Below are 15109 nucleotides of genomic sequence, written 5' to 3'. Positions count from 1 at the left end.
AACTACCGGATGAGGTAAGGTGCTTTGTTTGCAGGATGAACATTACGCGAGTGAATACCGTCATCTTGCCTCAGCCCACCAAAAATCCATGTTACAAATATTTGAAAAAGTGACAAAGTATTTGTGTGTCAAACAGATGTGTAAAACAGAAGCAGATGTTCTGAGAAGCCAGGGAGATTCCTGAAGAACTTTCACAGCAATATGAATATTCCTACCATCAACGGAAACGGAAGATATGGCCCTCTACAAACAAGACCTAAAACTACAAGAAGACAACACCTACGGCCTATTCCAACAGTAAACAACAATACACCAAACCAAATCATGTTTCTACTCACATCGGTAACTATATTATTAATTAATGCACAATCTACAAGGAAAAAAACTCCAATTATATACGACTTAATAACCTCTACAGCTGCTGACATAATTCTAATCACGGAAACATGGCTCTATGACCATGACACAGTTATACTAAATAGCATGTGCCCAGATGGTTACATACCCATATCTCAACCTAGATTAAATAGAAGAGGAGGTGGACTACTGGTAATAGTAAAATCTTCCCTCTCTCCCCATAAAAAAATTCTAACTTCAAATGACTCTAATATAGAAACCCTACTGATCGTCACCAAGATAATAAACATTTGCTTAATATATAGCCCGCCAGGGAACCTCACCAACAACCTCTCTAATCTCCTTGAAATAATTACCACCTTACCCTGTGACCTAGAACACACTATTGTTGCAGGAGACTTCAACCTACACTTTAACATTCAACAAAACCACTCTTCAACTACCAACCTTATAGAAGCTTTGTCTGGTTTAAACTTTACCCCTATCATAGACGTTCCAACACACAAACTAGGTAATACCCTAGATCAAATCTTCATTAACACATCATTCCTCAATCCAACACTAAACATCACTCCAATACCATGGTCAGACCATTACTTAGTAAAGGCAACAGGGAATATAAAACCACCAAATGCAAACACAAAAGATCAAAAAGTATACTTAAAACTCCGACGAAATAAATTAAACACTGAAACTTTCATCAACACATTGATACCAAAAATCAATCAAAACCCTCACACACAAATATCAAATATGATAAATTACTGGAACGACTGTATAACAGAAAGCCTAAACATTACTGCACCTCTAGAATCAGTCAAAAATATTAAAAAAAAACTTCCTCATGGTATACTGAATCACTCAAAACAACAAAACGCAAACTATGGAACCTAGAACGAAGATGGCGAAAGAATCCTCGACTGGAAAGAAAACAAGAATACTTCACGCTTCTCCAAAAATACAAAAAAGAAATAATAAAAACCAGGAAATCCTACTACGCAACCCAATTGAAAAAAGCATATGGAAATCCAAAAATCCTATTCTCCACAGTACGAGAACTAACAACAACACCAGAACCACCCATAATGATAACAGACAAATTATGCAACAATATAGCAAAATTTTTCACAAAAAAAACTGAAACCATCTCTTTAGAATTTAAACACTTTCCGATACCAAAACCTTCAATCCCAACCCTCGATTGCAATTTCTCAGAATTCATGGACATAAATGACACCACAATCATAAATATACTTACCAAATCTAAACCATCAAAAAGCCCCTTCAACCCGTGCTCAGGATTTTTACTTAAATCCATCAAAGAACACATCGCTCCCTTCATATCTCAAATAGTAAATGCCTCTCTATCCCAAGGAACTTTTCCCGATTCCCTGAAAAGAACATCAGTCACCCCTATACCAAAAAAGAAAAATCAAGATCCTTTAGATTTAACTAATTACCGACCAATTGCTACACTCACGTCCCTTGCTAAAATAATTGAATCAGTTGCTCTGCACCAGATATCACTATACATTGAAGAAAACAATATACTGCACTGCAACCAACATGGATTTAGAAAAGGATACAGTACCGAATCACTTCTCATATCCACTTTTGATACAATCATAAGAGGATTTGATGCGAATGTAAATTACATAATGGTCATGATAGACATATCCGCTGCCTTTGATACCCTAAATCACACCATACTACTCTCTAACTCACAACAAATTGGTATCACAAATACAGCATTACAATGGTTTACCTCATTTCTACAAAATCGCCCACAAAGAATACACTAGGAAATTCAAAATCCGACTGGTACACAACCAATACAGGTGTCCCACAAGGCTCATCCCTATCTGCATTACTTTTCAATATCTATCTCTTACCTTTGTGCCGACTTCTTGATGGTTTAAACTTAAATTTCAAGTTATACGCAGATGATATCTAATTCATTCTACCTGTCACTGAATCATGGACCAAAACACTTTCACTACTTCAAATTTACTTAGAAACAATAAAAACTTGGCTATCCCATAATAGACTCAAATTGAATGCAGCAAAAACAGAACTAATTTATCTATCTACCGTTCCTGACTCTCACCAACACCCTCCAAAAACATTTAATTTCGATGGACAATCTATACCCATAACAAACCACGCAAGAAACCTTGGCATAACGGTAGACTCTAAACTATCTCTATCAAAACACATCTCAGAAACTGTTAAAAAATCATTCTTCAAAATACACATGCTAAAAAAACTAAAACCACTTCTGCTGTCATCTGATTTTCGAACCGTAACACAAGCTTTATTATTATCAAACCTAGACTATTGCAATGCATTATACATTGGACTACCATTATCATCATTACTAGGGATGTGCAGAGCAAAAGTTTAAGTTCATATGTCCATATGTCCAAAGGGGGTCCCATTTGCGGTCAATATGGACATAAACAGAATTCAATGAGTTGAGTATATGTCCATATGTGCAAATAAAAATTTAAACCCCTCACCCTCCTTAATCCCCCCCCCCCAAGACTTACCACAACTCCCTGGTGATCCAGCGGGGTCAGGACGCCATTTCTGACCAACTTTGCAAGGAGCACGTGACGTCGGCGTCACGTCGGAGTGACGCGGCGTCACGTGATTCCCCGCGGGTTCGCGCCGGAACGCTCGTTCGGCCCAAAAGGAACTTTTGGCCAGCTTGGGGGGGCCTCCTGACACCCCCAAGCTGGCCAAAAGTTCCTTTTGGGCCGAACGAGGGTGCCGGAGGGAACTCGCGGGGAATCACGTGACGCCGCGTCACTGCGACGTGGCGCCGACGTCACGTGCTCCTCGGAAAGGCTTTCAAAAATGGCATCCTCACTCCTCGCTGGATCACCAGGGAGTTGTGGTAAGTCTTTGGGGGGGGATTAAGGAAGGTGAGGGGTTTAAATTTTTATTTTGGATCAACAATCGCGATTTCCAACTTATTCAACATAGCTATGTTGAATAAGTTGGAAATCCGATCGTTTATGTCTCATCACTTTTTTAAGTTAAAAAAAAAAAAAAAGTAGCGTTTTACATTTATGTTCAATACGAATGCACACCCCTAATCATTACACCCACTTCAGCTTATTCAAAATGCCACCGCCAGACTAATATTCAATTTACCGAAGAGAGAACATATTTCCCTGATATTACAGCACCTACATTGGCTTCCCATCACCCATCGTATAAAATACAAAATCTTAACCACCATCCACAACTTGCTTTACAATCCCATTTCTGTATGGATCTGCTCTATGCTACACATATACAAACCAACAAGACAACTACGATCAACGGACAAATGCTTACTAGAAATTCCGTCAGTCAGAACTACCAGCTTAGCATTAACAAGGAAAAGAGCTTTCTCAGTCTTCAGCCCATCTTTGTGGAACTCTATACCAGACCATATCCGGATGACATCCAATCGAAATGACTTTAAAAAGATGATTAAAACTTTCTTATTTAATGATGCATACAAATATAGTACCTGAACCTAATTTAATACTCTGAACCCAATCTAAATTCTTTCTGATACCGCTATTCCTATGTACTATTTTGTTTTATTATGTATGTAAATTTTGTTTTATTATGTATGTAAGCATGTAAACCGCCTAGACGGACACGTAAGTGCCCTTATGTGCGGTATATAAAAAACTTTTAAATAAATAAATAAACAAACAAATAAATAAATAAATAAATTACACAAACATAGAAACATAGAAATGACGGCAGAAGAAGACCAAATGGCCCATCTAGTCTGCCCAGCAAGCTTCACACATATTTTCTCTCATACTTATCTGTTTCTCTTAGCTCTTGGTTCAATTTCCCTTCCACCCCCACCTTTAATGTAGAGAGCAGTGATGGAGCTGCATCCAAGTGAAATATCTAGCTTGATTCGTTAGGGGTAGTAGCCGCCGCAATAAGCAAGCTGCACCCATGCTTATTTGTTTTACCCAGACTATGTTATTAGCCCTTATTGGTTGTTTTTCTTCTCCCCTGCCGTTGAAGCAGGGAGCTATGCTGGATATGCGTGACGTATAAGTCTTCTCCCATGCCGTTGAAGCAGAGAGCCATGCTGGATGTGCATCGAAAGTGAAGTATCAGGCACATTTGGTTTGGGGTAGTAACCGCCGTAACAAGCCAGCTACTCCCCGCTTTGTGAGTGCGAACCCTCTTTTCTTCTCCCCTGCCGTTGAAGCAGAGAGCTCTGCTGGATGTGTGAAGTATCAGTTTTTCTTCTCCCCTGCCGTTGAATCAGAGAACTTTGCTGTATATGCATTGAAAGTGAAGTATCAGGCTTATTTGATTTGGGGTAGTAACCGCCGTAACAAGCCAGCTACTCCCCTCTTTGTGAGTGCGAATCCTTTTTTCCACATTTCCTCTTGCTGTTGAAGCTTAGAGCGATGTTGGAGTCACCGTAAGCCTGTGTATGTTTATTTAATAAGGGTATTGACTCCAGGCAGTAGCCATCATTCTGGCGAGTCACCCACTCTTCATTGGCAGCCTCTTGACTTAATGGATCCACAGTGTTTATCCCACGCCCCTTTGAAGTCCTTCACAGTTCTGGTCTTCACCACATCCTCCAGAAGGGCATTCCAGGCATCCACCACCCTCTCCGTGAAGAAATACTTCCTGACATTGGTTCTGAATCTTCCTCCCTGGAGCTTCAAATCGTGACCCCTGGTTCTGCTGATTTTTTTCCTTCGGAAAAGGTTTGTCGTTGTCTTTTGATCATTAACACCTTTCAAGTATCTGAAAGTCTGTATCATATCACCTCTGCTCCTCCTTTCCTCCAGGGTGTACATATTTAGATTCTTCAAACTCTCCTCATACGTCATCCGATGAAGATCTTCCACCTTCCTGGTCGCCCTTCTCTGTACCGCCTCCATCTTGTCTTTGTCTTTTTGAAGGTACGGTCTCCAGAACTGAACACAGTACTCCAGGTGAGGCCTCACCAAGGACCTGTACAAGGGAATAATCACTTCCCTTTTCTTACTCGATATTCCTCTCTCTATGCAGCCCAGCATTCTTCTGGCTTTAGCTATTGCCTTGTCGCATTCTTTCGCCGACTTCAGATCATTAGACACCATCACCCCAAGGTCCCTCTCCTGCTCTGTGCACATCAGCCTTTCCCCCCCATCGAATACAGTTCATTCGGATTTCCACTCCCCATATGCATGACTTTGCACTTCTTGGCATTGAATCTCAGCTGCCATATCTTCGACCACTCTTCCAGTTTCCTTAGATCTCGTCTCATTCTCTCCACTCCTTCCGGCGTGTCCACTCTGTTGCAGATCTTAGTGTCATCCGCAAAAAGACAAACCTTACCTTCTATCCCGTCCGCAATGTCGCTCACAAAGTTATTGAACAGGACCGGTCCCAACACCGATCCTTGCGGTACACCACTTAAAACCGCTCTCTCTTCAGAGAAGGTTCCATTTACCATCACACATTGTCTTCTGTCCGTCAACCAATTTGCAATCCAGGTCACCACCTCGGCACTCGCTCCCAAGCTTCTCGTTTTATTCACCAGTCTCCTGTGCGGAACCGTATCAAAAGCTTTGCTGAAATCCAAGTATATGATATCGAGTGCTCTTCCTCTATCCAATTCCTTGGTTACCCAGTCAAAAAAGTCAATCAGATTTGTCTGACAGGATCTTCCTCTGGTGAATCCATGCTGCCTCTGGTCCATCAATTCTCCGGACTGTAGATAGTTCACTATTCTCTCTTTAACAGTGACTCCATTACTTTTCCCACCACTGAAGTGAGGCTAACTGGTCTGTAGTTACCAGCCTCCTCTCTGTTCCCACTCTTGTGAAGAGGGACCACCACCGCTCTTCTCCAATCACTCGGCACCACTCCTGTTTCTAGGGATCTATTGAACAGGTCGCACAAGTAGCACGGATAGCTTTAACAAAAAACTTTTTCAGATATAAGGAAACATACTATCAGCAAATACAGGGGACGGCCATGGGAGCCACCATGGCACCCTCTGTAGCTTGTTTGTATGTCGCCAATTTTGAGGAAAAGTATATATATTCGTCAACTTATTGGTCTAGTATTCCTTTTTGGGTTCGCTTTATAGACAACATATTTTTTATCTGGACAGATACGTTACAAGCCCTTGTTGAGTTTGAGTTATGGATGAATGCATTGGATTCAAATTTACAATTTACTTTTTCTGTACATGAAAGGTCCGTCTCTTTTCTGGATCTGCAGGTGTTTAAACAGAACCAACAATTTGTCACATCGATTTTTGTTAAATCAACTGACCGCAATAATTTGTTACATTTTAATAGTTTCCACCCACAGAATCTTCGGACAAATATTCCAGTAGGTCAATTTCTTAGACTACGACGTTTATGTGTCAATATTGAAGAATACAAAAGACAAGCAGCAACAATGCGGGATAAGTTTTTGGCAAGGGGTTACCCTTTCAAAACAATAAAGAAAGCATACAAACGAGGGTTATATGCAGACCATGCATTATTACTCCAAACCCGTCATCGGGTTGAAGATGACTGGATAGTATGTGTACTACCATTTTCTCAAAGAACTCACAAGATCCAAGATATTATATTACAACATTGGCATGTTTTAACTTTCCATGAATGTTTACAAAGTAGACCTCTTTTTGCTCGAACCAGAGGACATAACTTACGTGATTTATTAGTGCACTCAGATATATCAGAGAGAGATACAGAACAAACACCTGGACAATTTACTTGCCAGGGTTGTTCTGTATGTAAGCATGTCCTAGTAACACAAAGTTTCCAGCATCCCACTATGCCTTACAAACAGGTTCTAAGCAAACATTTTGACTGTGGTACAGACAGGGTTATATATGTCATTATATGTCCCTGCGATAAGTTATATATTGGTCAAACCAAACTGCCTATACGTACTCGTATTATACAACATAGGAGTTGTATACACACTGGTAAAACTGAATCTCCGTTGGTTAAACACTGGCAAGATTATGGACATACAGAAGAGCAACTAAAATTTTGTATTTTACAACAGCGTCAAAATCGGAGGGGTGGACATATTTCCCAGGATTTACGACAAACTGAGCAGAGATTTATCTATTACAGGCAAACAATAGCGCCGAAGGGGCTCAATGTAATGATTGAATGGGAAGCGTTCACATAAATTGATAGGAATGATTAGTACAGTAGTATTCAAAGGTTATGAGGTAATTGGTCATGATGTGGTATTCTTGCTGTATGAATGCATGATCAATATGGGGGCATTTTGACCTCCTTTGACTGGGTCTCCGGTTGTAAATGGTCTTTGTTGTATGTAAATGGAGTGTGTGAAGCTAATAGGAGTTTTAGTTAGATTAGCTATAAATAGACTTTTAAGCTTTATTGGATGTGTATCAGATAAGAGGATTAGTTAGGACAAGCTGAACTCTAAAATTATTTAGGGTAGTTAGCGGTAATGTCAGGTTTGGGGACACTAATTGGCAACAGGTACTTTAAAAGTCGTTAGTATTGTTGAGTGTGAACATGGGGACAGAAATAATTTCTATTAAAATACATATAAGTTTTTAGCATTGTGAATAAACTTTGGGCAGGTATTGGTGGAATGCTGGGTAGACAGAGGAGGAATTGGCAATGGGAGACATTGATCGGGAACAGGGATTCGTGCCTTAACAGAGACGTGGAGTGATTGGACGTTCACCGGAACGTGTTATAGGATTGGATGCATTAGGAGTGAGGGGAGGAGTATAAATGGCTAGGTCGGCAGTGACGGCCTCGTTATGAAGCAGTACTGAGGGAGATATGCGGTTATAAGACGGAAAAGGTGAGCGCTGTTACTTTTTTCTGCAATATAAGAAGGAGATTGTTGTTGTGAAATATTAGGTAAGTTTTCTGTTTGTTTTCAGCATTTGTGGAAACTGGTAATGGTAACGGATAGCAGGGATAGTTTTTGAATCAAACCAATACGCTACAAGGTTTACCCCATGTTGTTCATGATAGCGTAACACTGAAGCGTTAGTTGAATGCATGACTCCATTTTAAAGATTGGGCATTTCAATTTGGAATAAGGTATGTAGAACTTCTACTATATAAGAGAGGGTTTGAATATTTAACTTGGTGGAAATCCATGAATATTTTGGATACAAATTTTGCAGTCTTATATTTACAGGTGTGATTTTAGGGGGTTCAAAGACCCCGGAAAAATACATGGTTGACACATGTGGAGGTTGGCTTTGGATGTTACAGAAAGGTAATAAAGTTGTCATTTCAATGTGGGAGCATCTAAAGACGATACCGGACTAAAATAAAAGTGTTATTTAAAACAGTATAAAAAATCTAGTATTTAAACAAATCGGGAGAAGGTGGTTTGAACAAATTTTTTTTATGAATTATTTCATAGGTGCACACTTGCATTTGTGAGATTTTGTTTAAACAAACTAATGGGAGCTATTGAGCCAGAGTGAATTGAGTGTGCTTTTTCTGATCCACTCCTTTATGTTCAGGTAGGAGTGTGTTCGGTATAAAGTTTTTTATTATATATGTAACATATGAATTTAACATAATGAATTATTTAATATATTTAATAGCACATAAAGATTCAATATATGCTTAATGATCCAAAGAAGATTTGATAATGCTCATGTATTTTGTGGATATATTATATGTTTTAAATATATGGGTTTATGATATGGGGAGTGTAGCTTATCTCAACACTGTTTCATGTATTATAGAAATACGAGGTGGAAGTGATAATTTCCTGTTGATGTTTGGTCTCATCAAGTAAATTCCCCTGAAGAAGCCAGGTTGGCGAAACGAGGTCCTTGTTGGGACAGAAGATAAAACCATCTGAATGGAATACACCACTGATAAAAGAAGATAGCAATGTGACTTGAGAGGTCCAAGAGTTAAAACCATATACTTATAGTGGTGTTTCCATCATAAAGGACCAATCACAACATTAACATATTTAGGAAATGTATTGTCCATTTAGGGTAAGATTGAGGTAAGAAGCAGGATAGTGTTGAGGGCTACGATCATTTGGGCTTAAAAGATCATCTAGTGGTTATTGTTATTAGGTGCAAATTAAATAATTAATGATGTATTAGGGATTGATTCTATGAAATATTGATAAATTTACATTTTCATAAGTTGTAATAAAACAGTAACAATTTGAAGAAAACCATATTTCTGGAATGATTTATTGGTAAACAAGAGTGCTTGTTTTTTCCCCCTTAGCTTCTTTTCGGGGGTTTTTTGCTCATAATAGATATAGCACATGAGGAGATAATATATTGTCTTTCATTTTTGATTTATATATATATATATATATATATATATATATATATATATATATATATATATATGTGCAAATGAGTCACATGACTGACACCTTCATTAAAAAGTGGATATATTTGAATCACAGTCCACAAGAAAGGATACTTTGTAATTGTTTCATAGGAGTGTTGTCCCAATGATGATTCCATATTCCGTATAGACTTTGTTATACCTGTGCTCTTTGTCCCTACAAAGGCCTCTGTTTCACCATGGAAATGACTTCTTCAGGGGAAAGTTTGGTTCATAACTATTCTTATGATGATACCATGGACTGCATTTAGTGAACATAAGTACATAAGAACATGAAATACTGGGTCAGACCAAGGGTCCATCAAGCCCAGCATCCTGTTTCCAACAGTGGCCAATCCAGGTCATAAGAACCTGGCAGGTATCCAAAAATTAAGTCTATTCCATGTTACCATTGCTAGTAATAGCAGTGGATATTTTCTAAGTGAACTCAATTAATAGCAGGTAATGGACTTCTCCTCCAAGAACTTATCCAATCCTTCTTTAAACACAGCTATATTAACTGCGCTAACCACATTCTCTGCCAACACATTCCAGAGTTTAATTATGCGTTGAGTGAAAAAGAACTTTCTCCGATTAGTTTTAAATGTGCCACATGCTAACTTCATGGAGTGCCCCCTAGTCTTTCTATTATCTGAAAGAGTAAATAACCGATTCACATCTACCCGTTCTAGAATTTTCATGATTTTAAACACCTCTATCATATCCCCCCTCAGCCGTCTCTTCTCCAAGCTGAAAAGTCCTAACCTCTTTATTCTTTCCTCTTAGGGAGCTGTTCAATTCCCCTTATCATTTTGGTCACCCTTCTATGTACCTTCTCCATCACAATTATATCTTTTTTGAGATGCGGTGACCAGAATTGTACACAGTATTCAAGGTGATGTCTCACCATGGAGCAATACAGAGGCATTATGACATTTTCTGTTTTATTTACCATTCCCTTCCTAATAATTCCCAACATTCTGTTTGCATTTTTAACTGCCACAGCACACTGAACCGACGATTTCTATGTGTTATCCACTATGATGCGTAGATCTCTTTCTTGGGTGGTAGCTCCTAATATGGAACCCAACATTGTGTAATTATAGCATGGGTTATTTTTCCCTATATGCATCGCCTTGCACTTATCCACATTAAATTTCATCTGCCATTTCGATGCCCAATTTTCCAGTCTCACTAGGTCTTTCTGCAATGTATCACATTCTGCTTGTGATTTAACTACTCTGAACAATTTTGTATCATCTGCAAATTTGATTACCTCACTCATTGCATTTCTTTCCTATGAATATAAACCTCGGACTAGAAAGACCAATAAAGACCAGCTTTAAAAGTCAACCAGGCGTGGTTTCTTCAGAAATAGCAAGCATTACAAAGCAAATGGTGCAAGCTCAAGCCTACTCAGAGCTAGATTGCCTGTGCAAAGCGATATAAGGATTTACCTTCAGCCAATCACCAGGTGTCTGCGTTTACCCACCCCTTATCCCTTGTCCAATTGTTAATTTTGCGTGTGGACGTGCTTTGTTACTAGGGGCACTTATTCTGCCAGCTGTACTTGTTGTTAGTGTCCAGGAAAGCAGTCTTTTTAAGTTTCGTTTTCTCAGCTCTGATGTCTCTTGTACTGGCCATATTCATACATTCTCTTCTTTGAAGAGTTTCTCCTAGGAAACCTTCACACTTATCTGCATCATACATCACCTGTCTTAGGTTGTTCCACCTGACCAAGGCTATTCCTTAGTGGCTAGAGACTTACTCATCCTCGTACCAATGTGCTCATTTTTCGCAGATAGCTATTATTTGTGGTGGGGAATGATGCGTTAATGTCATTGGAATCCAGGAGCATCAGGTTCAAGGTTTCAGCTTGATTTAACATGATCCGTGCGCTGGTCTGAGTTACCAACATTTCAGACACTTGATCGTGACATCTTCGTATGCAGATACAAAGGCTTGGCAATCAGAGGCAGACAACAAGTCCCAGTAAGGCAATTGTACACATGGAGCCAATCAAAACTTTGAATACAGAACCTAACCTGGAGAACCATGATCCGAGGGATCAATTACTTCACCCTTGTCATCTATTTGAAGACAACAGTTACTGAGATTAAATATGCCACATAGTCCTCCTTCTGAAGGTAGTATGTAATCTAACGCTAGACAGTTCTAGTAAATGGCATTCCAGAAACCCTTTTGCTGTGAAGTTAGTATTCTCAGTGATTTTACAGTTTCATCAGTAATTATATCAACAACAGCTTGCAGTCTTATAATATGATTTAACATATACATTGGAGTTCTGTTAAGAACATAAGAACATAAGAAAATGCCATACTGGGTCAGACCAAGGGTCCATCAAGCCCAGCATCCTGTTTCCAACAGTGGCCAATCCAGGTCATAAGAACCTGGCAAGTACCCATCCTGAGCCCAGGAGGCTAGGTCGTAATAAGCCACGATACATTCTGGGAGCCATTCATCATCCTTCAAGTTACCTATCTTAAGGTCATGCTTTTTTCTGAGGCTAGAATAGGTGCTATACAGGGGCATCCCTAGTTGTTAACCCATATTTAGGGGGATTAAGAAAAATGAGGGATGAATGGTTCCCATAGTACAGGTTCCAAACCATCCCTTTGGAAGGAAGAATGTGCATAGGCACCACATAGCCAGTATAATCCATTTCAGACAAACAAACTTGGGGGAGTTAGACTATTTCTCAGGGAGAGGAAAGGCTCACCTTCCCAACCGGTAAAGTTTGGGGTTTCAGAGGAATTGGGCCAATAGGAAATTATAATTTGAGCTTTCATGGTATAGTTGAGGGAAGATTGTGACAAGCAAGAGGAATTGCCTACAGCTATAGTGTGCAATACTGTGTAAGGTCTATGGGTGCACCAAGTTGCAACAATGGAGTGGGCCAATATCCACTGTGCTTTCCCATATCTGGATGGTAACTGAATACTGGAAACATCATAAAGTGATTTCCATTCCCATTATTTTTGCTTCCCAAGGACATCTCAGAGGAGGCTAAGAAATAAAGCGGGCACCAGACCATGTCATGTCCCCGTTTGCACACTCATGGGTGCTGCTAACCAACTCCAACCACGCCCAAAGTGCTGGGACTGACGGCATCAGTGGGGAGCCACTGATCGCCTGTTGCCGGAAATGGACGTCCCATGGAGGCTTGATCAGGGCTTCCAGGGATCCCAGTCACACGGCACCATATGAATATAAACCTCTGACTAGAAAGACCAGTTTTAAAAGTCAACCAGTGAAGTTTATTATGAAGAAAGGTGTGGTTTCTTCAGAAGTAGCAAGCATTACAAAGCAAATGGTGCAAGCTCAAACCTACTCAGAGCTAGACTGCCTGTGCAAAGTGTTATAAGGATTTACCTTCAGCCAATCACCAGGTGTCTGTATTTACCCTCCCCTTATCCCTTGTCCAATTGTTACTTTTTGCATGTGTACATGCTTTGTTACTAGGGGCACTTATTCTGCCATCTGCACTTGTTGTTAGTGTCCAGGAAAGCAGTCTTCTTAAGTTTTGTTTTCTCGGCTCTGACGTCTCTTGTACTGGCCATATTCATACACCAGATCATTTATAAATATATTGAAAAGTAAGGGTCCGAATACAGATCCCTGAGGCACTCCACTGTCCACTCCCTTCCACTGAGAAAATTGCTCCTTCTTCTCTTGTTGTTGATTCTACTTCTTCAGTATCTCAAAACTTCAACTGTTGTTAATTATCAGCATTTCCAATGTCTTGTTAGAGTGTTGGAAGCCTTTTCTTATCTCTGATGGAACTGGATCTGGAGCAGACTTCAGTGCCTGCTTTCAGTCCAAATGTTGTGATGTGACTCATTTGCAATTCACAAAGTATCTTGAAGCTCCAGCACTATTACAAGTGTTTTATTGTTTATTAAAAGCACTCAGTATATATTTCCGTAATGTTTTAAGTAGATATTTATATACGCTATATATGCAAAACTCTAGGGATGTGCAAGGAATGAATAACTGAACACCCACACACACGGTAGTAATCATTAAGTGTGTAATTTTTAATTGATAATACATCACTAAAGAATAAATCACAATAATAAAGCTAGTTTTGTACTCTAAACTGATAGAGAGAACTGGTCATGATTTATCACACCTAACAAATAATATTGATAACAAACTATGTTACCGAACCTGATGGCACCTATGTAATCTGACAGATTCTATTATCATTAATTTTCTGTGTCTTATTGTAAACCGTTCTGACGGTACCTATCTTAATGACGGTATAGAAAAGATTTAAATAAATAAAATAAATTAATAAAGAGAGATTAGAAGTGGTGTGAATGATTGACTAGGACAGGAGATAAGTGTATGTGTGTATGTTATTCTGCCAGTTTTATCTTTTGAATAGTTTTGATATTCTTTGCCTATGTCTAATAAAGCTTTCTATATTAAGCATCTTTTAAATCATTTAAAACATTTGTGTGGAGTTATTTATCCTATTTTAGGGATCCCTGATGGACATACCATTTCAGGTACTCACATGTTTTTCTTTAAAGCCTAGATCCAATATATTGTATGTACATCCACACACACACACACACACACACACACACACACACACACACACACACACACACACAGATAGATAGATAGATAGATAGATAGATAGATAGATATGCTGCCGGCCTTTTCTTCAACAGTACCTCACTTCTGATAGCAGGGAGTGGACACCCCACCAGCATGTCACTTCTCCAGCTACACACACACACACACACACACACACACACACACACACCTGCCGGCAGCAGATGAAGAGGCCATGTGGTGTTGCCGGCACTTCCCCAGAGCCCTGTGGTGCCTCTGGCATTTCTCGGAGCCAGGAGCAGAACAAGAGACTGCTGTGCAGATAGTGGCCAAAAAAGAGGTCCAAAATGTGTATGTGAGAGAGACTGGCCCAGTGAGAGAGAAAGTGAGTACCTGAAATGGTATGTCCATCAGAGATCCCTATATACACACACACACACACACACACACATATAAATATATATATACACATACATATATATAGCTCATGTGTACTGTGCCACCCAGGGGAGGGGTGAAAAAGGGAGGGAAGTAATAGGAGGGATTAAGAGATGTTGTCTGGAGAGATATCTGGGCCTATGGGAGGAGCAAACCACACAGCCTCATCCTACTTCTGATTCTTGTTCAATGTTGACACTTGTATATTATTGAAAATGAATACAATAAATGTAAATAGCTACACAATGAGATGAAGGGACTTTCCTAAGACTACACAGAGTCACTGGCAGTGTTGGGATAAGAACTGAAGCACCAGCAGAGCTGTCCATAGGGCAAGGACTAGGGTTTTCTCCCCAGCGAGC

The 15109-nt window shown here is 39.6% G+C and overlaps 1 protein-coding gene across 1 annotated transcript in view; it reads right to left on the bottom strand.

Moving 5' to 3' along the window:
- LOC115079084 (scavenger receptor cysteine-rich type 1 protein M130-like) overlaps nt 1-15109 on the bottom strand; it is a 257001-nt gene that overhangs the window by 168564 nt on the left and 73328 nt on the right. The gene's annotated exons all lie outside the window — the stretch shown is intronic.

Source organism: Rhinatrema bivittatum, chromosome 1 (assembly GCF_901001135.1).
Source record: "Rhinatrema bivittatum chromosome 1, aRhiBiv1.1, whole genome shotgun sequence".
Taxonomy (NCBI): domain Eukaryota; kingdom Metazoa; phylum Chordata; class Amphibia; order Gymnophiona; family Rhinatrematidae; genus Rhinatrema; species Rhinatrema bivittatum.
The sequence above is the reverse complement of the archived record's forward strand: the minus strand, read 5'-3'. Positions and strand labels throughout refer to the sequence as shown.